General features: G+C 40.1%; 1 long non-coding RNA gene across 1 annotated transcript; it reads right to left on the bottom strand.

Moving 5' to 3' along the window:
- Nucleotides 1–350: 350 nt before the first annotated feature.
- Nucleotides 351–3693, bottom strand: LOC139725208 (uncharacterized). The gene is made up of 3 exons (XR_011710538.1): nt 3497–3693; nt 1654–1769; nt 351–588 (listed from the first exon to the last, which is right to left on the bottom strand). It is a non-coding gene; the product is annotated as an uncharacterized lncRNA (long non-coding RNA).
- Nucleotides 3694–6978: the final 3285 nt, after the last annotated feature.

Raw genomic sequence — 6978 nt, 5'->3', positions numbered from 1 at the left:
TACCAGGCATTTTGTACACAACTGTCTCCAAGAACTGCCAGGCAGCAAAACATTGAGCCTGGTACTCTACATCTAGGACATAATGCACTTTGAATGCACAGTCCACAGCCTTTGTCAAAGTTGGAAACAAGAATCCCTGTCTCTCTACAATAGGGAGTTTTCGCAAGCACAACGCGGCCGGGAGTTGAGCGTGTCGTGTGCGAAATTTGCTTCTGCACATGATCAAATCTGAGGAACGTCCCGTCCGGGGGAAAACGAGTACGGTACTTGGCCAAAATAGCGTTCGGTCCCAATGCTGGGCAGGAGTGAGCCAGCCAGTCAGCCATCCAATCAGCGATCTTGTCCCCACGCCTCCGTCTTGTACAGGAAAGCGAAACTGCATAGATATGGGGACGGGAGTCAGAGTACGGGGACTGTCACAAGTGATCGCTTCCTCGTATTCTCGGTCTTCGCGTCATGTAGCGAAAACTTCCTAATGACAAAGGTTTGCAGTGGCTTCTTCCAGGATCCTCCCATCAGCAAGATGAAGGGCTGTGGTCTCTGCTTCCTGTCAATTTGTCCAATGTAGAAAGCCAGGTCTGTGTCCTCCTGTAAAATGAAATGGAAGTGGAAAAGAAACATGCATATACATCTCGATAAAATCTTGAAATAATCTACGTTATAATAAATAATAAGTGTTGGGTTGAGGCATTGGTATAATGAAGTCCATCAGAACAGATATATTTCCCACACCTCTCCAGTGTTCAAGGTAGAGTTCATAATAAAGTGCCTGGCCAAATTCTGCAACATTTCATTTGCAAATATATACCCTAAATTGGGTATTTTATGTAGTATATAACATCCATGTATTACATTTTCTATTCTTGCAAGGGCTAACCATGACCTGGCTGAATGAATTTTCAACTGTGTGGCCTATGGGAACTTCTGAAAGGCAATTAATTTTATTGCTGGCAAGCCCAGGCAAAAAGTATTATCAAACAAAAACTACTTCTGAATTGCATTTCATTATTTTGGGTAAGTTACTCTTTCCAATACTAGTAGTATATCAATTTTGTCCACTGACATTGTAGGAACATTAAGGAGTATGCGAGGTCTTTTTTCTTTTTGGTATGGGGGGGGGGGGGGGAGACACCCTGTATCACATTGGATGTATATGAGTGGTATGTGATATATTTCCAGCATCTTGCTGAATATGATGATACCATAGGTCAAGTGCAATATTTATCAATGAATGGAATATTCCTTATTGGCGACATTTGGGACCAATTTTGCATTTCATGCAAATTTTTCCCCCTTTTTATCAAAATGAAAAGGACATATTGATATTGGACAAGTGTGTGATTGAGCAGTCAGGCACAAAATAAAGTAAATATGTATGTTGACTATGTAATATAAGATTTTTTTTTCATTAAAAAAAATTTTTGTGATTCACGGCATACATTAGCAACATAGTAAATTTGCATAAATATGTAGAATCCATGGACTAAACTAACAAATGAAACAGCATAAACTGGGAATTTCTGTAACTATGGACCACAGCTTGAGGATTTCTATATTTTGTATTGTAATGTCAAAGTCCATCTCATCATTTTAATAAGAGGGCAACACATCACTTGTTTTAGAAGATTAGCCTCCGAACAGTTAGGTACTTACAGGTTGAAAGTCATAGAATAACTCCGACTCCTGAAAGGAGCACTTGCCCCACACCCTCGCAGTCCAGCCTCGGCAAACTAGCGGCAGCATGCTGAATGCAAGCGTCTCTTTTTCCTCTGTGGAGCAAAATGTACGACACAGGGGGAGTATTTTGAATGATAAGTACAAATATACACTTTAAAAATATTAACACAATCAAGGCTGATAAAGAGAAATGCTGACAAGTATCAGCTCATATTCAGATGCTAGCTTATGTACTTATATTGTACTTGATTGCAACCAGGACTACTAACTGTGTGTGTGTGTGTGTGGGGGGGGGGGGGGGGGCTGTTTTAAAGTTGTTTGGAGGGTATTGTAGAAAATACTACACATTTTGAATGAGGGACTGATTCTGGCAAAGGCATTTACTACCAAGACGGGCAAGTAATTGTGGATGAGTAGAGCCAAACTTGTAAGGCCAAGCATTAGAATTATAATGCTGTAATAATCATCATGCTATTCTACAAAGCAGCAATCAGAGTTACTATGAACTTGGATGAAAGAAAGTTGAATGGTGTTGACAGCCAGTGCCTTAATAAGAATAATCTTGCACTACTGTTAAGTGCTTAACAAAGACTATTGCAATATGAATGACATTTGGGCTTTTGCAGGAGGTTCATGTCATATTCTGGCATAGCATAAAGCAAGATCAGTTAATATGCATATATCTTAATTAGATTAGCAAGAGCAAGGGATGTTCAAGGTCCAGTGATTTTTATTCCAAGTAGTAGGAAAAAGAATGCAAAAACTTTAATAGTTCATAAAAGACTTCTCTGTTAATGTTATCCTATAATGACAAAAGCTTGATTATAATGTGAGTTGATCAGGCAGTGGAGAAGAAAAGGGGAATGGTAGAAGAAGGAGGCAAGGACAAACCGTCCAGAAGTTTCAGTGTACATGAACTGTGTGGCCGTGGGGTGCTATAATGTGAGAGAGTGGCAGGAGACAGCCTCTCCCAAATAATTGTCCAAGCTGTAGTTACAGTCATTAAAGCTGCACTACCGCATGTGATACAAGGAGCGAAAGAAGCTTGTATGAGCACAATTAAAGATGTTCTGAATCCACATGTCATCTCTTGAGGATTCAGTTCCAGCAGGACGAGGTCCAACATGAGCTAAGGAGGGACAATCTCTGCCTGACTGGCCTGCCAGAGGGGGCTGAGGAGACAGAGGAAGAGCTTTAACTGAGGGCGAGTCAAATGTTGCCAAGGAAGTTGGCTTAGACATTTGGAAAGAGGACATCTCATCTTCATGATCTTGTCATCATCTTGGGGAAAAGGCAAGAAGGAAAGAGCAGGCAGATCAAAGTCCACTTTATTGCAAACAAAAGGAACAAACTGTATTCTGGGCATTCTAGTCTGAAAGGAAAAGAGAACATGAAAAGTGTGTACATCAATGAAGATCTAAAGGCATGCAATGTGTCACTCGTATCAGTGCATGATAAATGCCAAGGAAGCTCATGATGTCGAATCGGCAACAAAACCAAATACGGGAACATGACATGCAAGTTGAATGATGGACAAAGCAGAGTCATCAAGAGCCCGGATGATCTCTTTGATATTGGCTTTGAAATTACAGATCCACTTCAGTTTTTGCAGGTTTTTGCAAAAGTCTTAGAAATTCATTAACAAGCATTGAATGAATTTCTCGGTCTAACAATTTTTTTTTTATAGTCATGTACATACTGTAAGTATTTTGTTAATGTTGTTAATAAATTCACCTCAACTCAAATGCAAAAAAGGAAAGGGTGGTACTGGGGCTGTAGATTAGAATCTCTACACAGAGCAATACTATTTAAAATGTACCTTGGGAAAGGCCATCGGTGTCACCCGTGTGACGAATAAGCAGCGTTTGCTACGATGGACATCTTGATTCCCCATACTAGAGTACTTTGTCAGCATACATGGCCATGCTGCAAACATCCTGTCTTCAGCCATGATCTCCTGGCTGAAGTCTTGCTTGATCTGTACAAATTAGGGAACAAGATTGCATTTGTAATCATATCAAGGGTGGCCCAGAAAGAATGCTATATCCAAATGGAAAAAAATATAATACTCAAGTAATAACAAAAACATAAATGATGGAGTGAATTACATGTATGCATGATCATTAGCTTCTGCAAAAATGTTCATTCTATAAACATTTTTCTCACAAGTTTGTGTGAATTTGCACAATGTGCTTCGTTTGGCATGGAAATCTTGACAGACTGAGAAGAAAGCTCCTAATCTTTGCATAGAAACTTATTCGAAAGTGACAAAAGTGCCAAAAATTGGTTCCAAACCACCTACCTACACGAAACAAATAGAACTCTACTAAGGTGGTACATGTATATTATTACTACAGGCATTAAGTTTACATGTGGTGCATAGACTATATTGTGCGTTACAAACACCACAATCTGTTTTCTGTCTTTATCTTCACTTTCTATAGGGGTTCTAGGCCTTTTTTTCTACTGGAAGCTTACGTAGACCTTAATTCATCGAGCATCATTGATGGCAATGATGCTCAGTAAAGAATGAATTGCTCCAGCAAAAGTAGCAGAACTTAACTTGCACTTTACTATTGGATTTTAGGGGGTTTGTTATGTTTACAGTAGATTTTGGTTGTACGGTTGGACCTACTACTCATCGACCGCCTAATGTTTATTTGCTTGATAAGAATATTGAACACTGAAATTCATGCAAAAAACTTGACCTACGTGATTGAGAAAATCCAGAGCTAGGCTATCAAATGCCTTTGTTCCCTTTTCGATTTGAAGTTTCAGTGCAAAAATATCGCCATCGAACTTGCGTGGCCTCGTTTCAGCTCCCCGCAGTAATGCTCCTTGATATCGACCGCTGTTTTTGCATTGGCAATTCACGCAAACCGAGTTGTATTAACAGCGTGTTGTACGAAGCTTTTTAGAAACTTCCATAGACATTACATTACGATTCAGTGAAAATATTCATTCGAAATTTTGTCCTTGATTAAAACCATTAACTTTGTTAATGAACGGTGAATTTTCGCGTTTTCCCACACCATCCTCATCAACAGTCAAAGCCAATCCATTTTTATGTGCTTTGCGTGCAGTGAAGTGCGTATTAGTACTACTCTAGTATGCGTTCAGTGCGCTAATTAATACACGGTCGGTTTATTACAAGAGGGTGGTCGATGTAGTAGGGCTATCATACAGCCGACCTTGGCATAAAAGTTCTAAATTATGAGGTAGGAAATGATCGAGACAGGTCATTGTGTAATTGAACTTAGTTAGCACTAGCACTAGCAGTCTAAAATATAGGCCCTAGCCCTTGACTAGGCCCTAGCATTACCTAGCTAACCCGCTAGGCCCTAACCGTCACGTCAGACCCTATGCCTAACTAACTTGTTGGATTTCTACATCATCGAACTCGGACACCCAGTGCATGATGTGATACGGCACAGTGCCTGTTACAACTTAGAATACTGTACAACGAATAGGCTACTGTACTGTGTCAACAATGGGAATATTCCGTACGCTGATTTAGATGATTAGTTTTTGTAAAAGAAATTCGTATTTTATGTGAAGTTTTGAAAATGTATGTAAGGATTGAATTATGCTAGTGTTTATACAAGCACGAGTTGGTTGAAAAACATAATGTACCGGTACAGACGACCTAACTTAACGTTAAACGTTAACATACAGTTTGTTAGATCTATTACGTTACATGCATGACGGCGAGACGTAGCGCAGCCCGGCCAAGAACCCAAAGCGTGAGCCGTGACTAGCTTCATACATCATGCAAATTACAGATGGGCATGAAGCGATGTTATCAGTTAAATACATAAATACCTTGGAATGACTGGCAGGTTCTTCTATAGCTAGACCCCATTTGCTGAGAATGTTCGTGACTCCATATAGCTGCATTGCAGCCATCGTCACCGCCGTCCATCATGATGAATAGCCGCACTCCGCTACTGTATAGCTATACGTACATAAACGTGTGATGTACGTGTGTGTGTGAGGCGCAGGCGCGGTGGCCGTGGCGCCCGGCGGCGATCGATTGCGACGAACATGCAGGCCCGCTGATTGGTTCGTGACTATCACATGACTTTTGCCCATCAATTTCTAAACAACCGTTGTTTAATTGTTTGGACAATCATTCCGAATTGTTTTTAAACAACCGCTGTTTAAGGCAATCAAGCTCCAATTTTCTATATTTAAACAACATTGTTTAGAATTTTAAACAACAATATTTTAAACAACGAAATTTTACACAGCGTTCTAACAGTGTAGAGAGACCAAATTGAAAGAGACTTGGGTATTTCCCTGAAAGAGGCTGAACATCAAGCCCAGTGAAGAAGACCAAACTAGAGAAGGATCACTCGTAGGAGAGCAAAGGGACACACTGTCCTATGCAAATAAGTCAAGTTAAGTCACGTCAAGTCATTATCTTCAATTTTTCACAATTCATAAGGAAATAACAATTTATATTAGAATTTCTATTTTTGAGGGCCATTTCGACTACCATCTTGGATAGTGCAAAATTTTCTGGGATACAAAAGTTGCATGACCAAGATTCGGTATTCGGTTTTAACAATCTCGAAATAAAGGGTAAAGCCGTCAATAAATTGTTTTTCATTTTTTTCACCATTTTGAAGGAAATTCATGTGAATATCCGTTTCTGGCGGCTTTCGTGAATATCTCAAAACCGTCAAGGATGCAGAAGTTGCATCATGCAGATTCGGATTCAGCACCCTCAAAATAGGAAAAAATCACTGATCGTTTTCAATGTTCATCATTTACCAGGAAATACACGGGATTGTCCGTTCTTGGCGGCCACCTTGAATATCTCAAAAACCTTCATGGATGCAAGAGCGCATCATACAGATTCAAATTTAGCACCCATTAAATAGGGTAGAACCAGTAATATTATAAAATTTTCACAATTTAGAAGGGGGAAAATGGGAATTACCTTTTTTTTGCGGCCATCTTGAATATCTCAAAACCCCTTAGAATGCAACAGTCACATCATCCGGATTCGGGTTCAGCACTCTCGAAATAAGGTAAAACCATCAAAAACCATTTTGCGGACGGTAAAACAAGGTTAGGCCCATACAGCTTTGGCACCCAGACTACGGGGGTAGAACAGGTATAAGATGAAATCCCATCGCACTCACCTTCTTTGCCACGCCTATGACATCCGCTTGAAATCAAAGGAATTCATCCACCGATTATTGTCGCCGTCGCACTGTCAGAGGAAGCGCATGATTAATAACTCTGAATCTCAATGCCAAGGAAGGCCCTTTCCTAAGTAACGCAAGATGTCTG

The sequence above is a fragment of the Diadema antillarum genome, unplaced genomic scaffold (genome assembly GCF_040938485.1).
Source record: "Diadema antillarum isolate AM-2024a unplaced genomic scaffold, OU_Dant_1.0 seq00000024_RagTag, whole genome shotgun sequence".
NCBI classification, from domain to species: domain Eukaryota; kingdom Metazoa; phylum Echinodermata; class Echinoidea; order Diadematoida; family Diadematidae; genus Diadema; species Diadema antillarum.
Note: the sequence above shows the minus strand (reverse complement) of the source record. Positions and strands in the feature narration are given on the sequence as shown.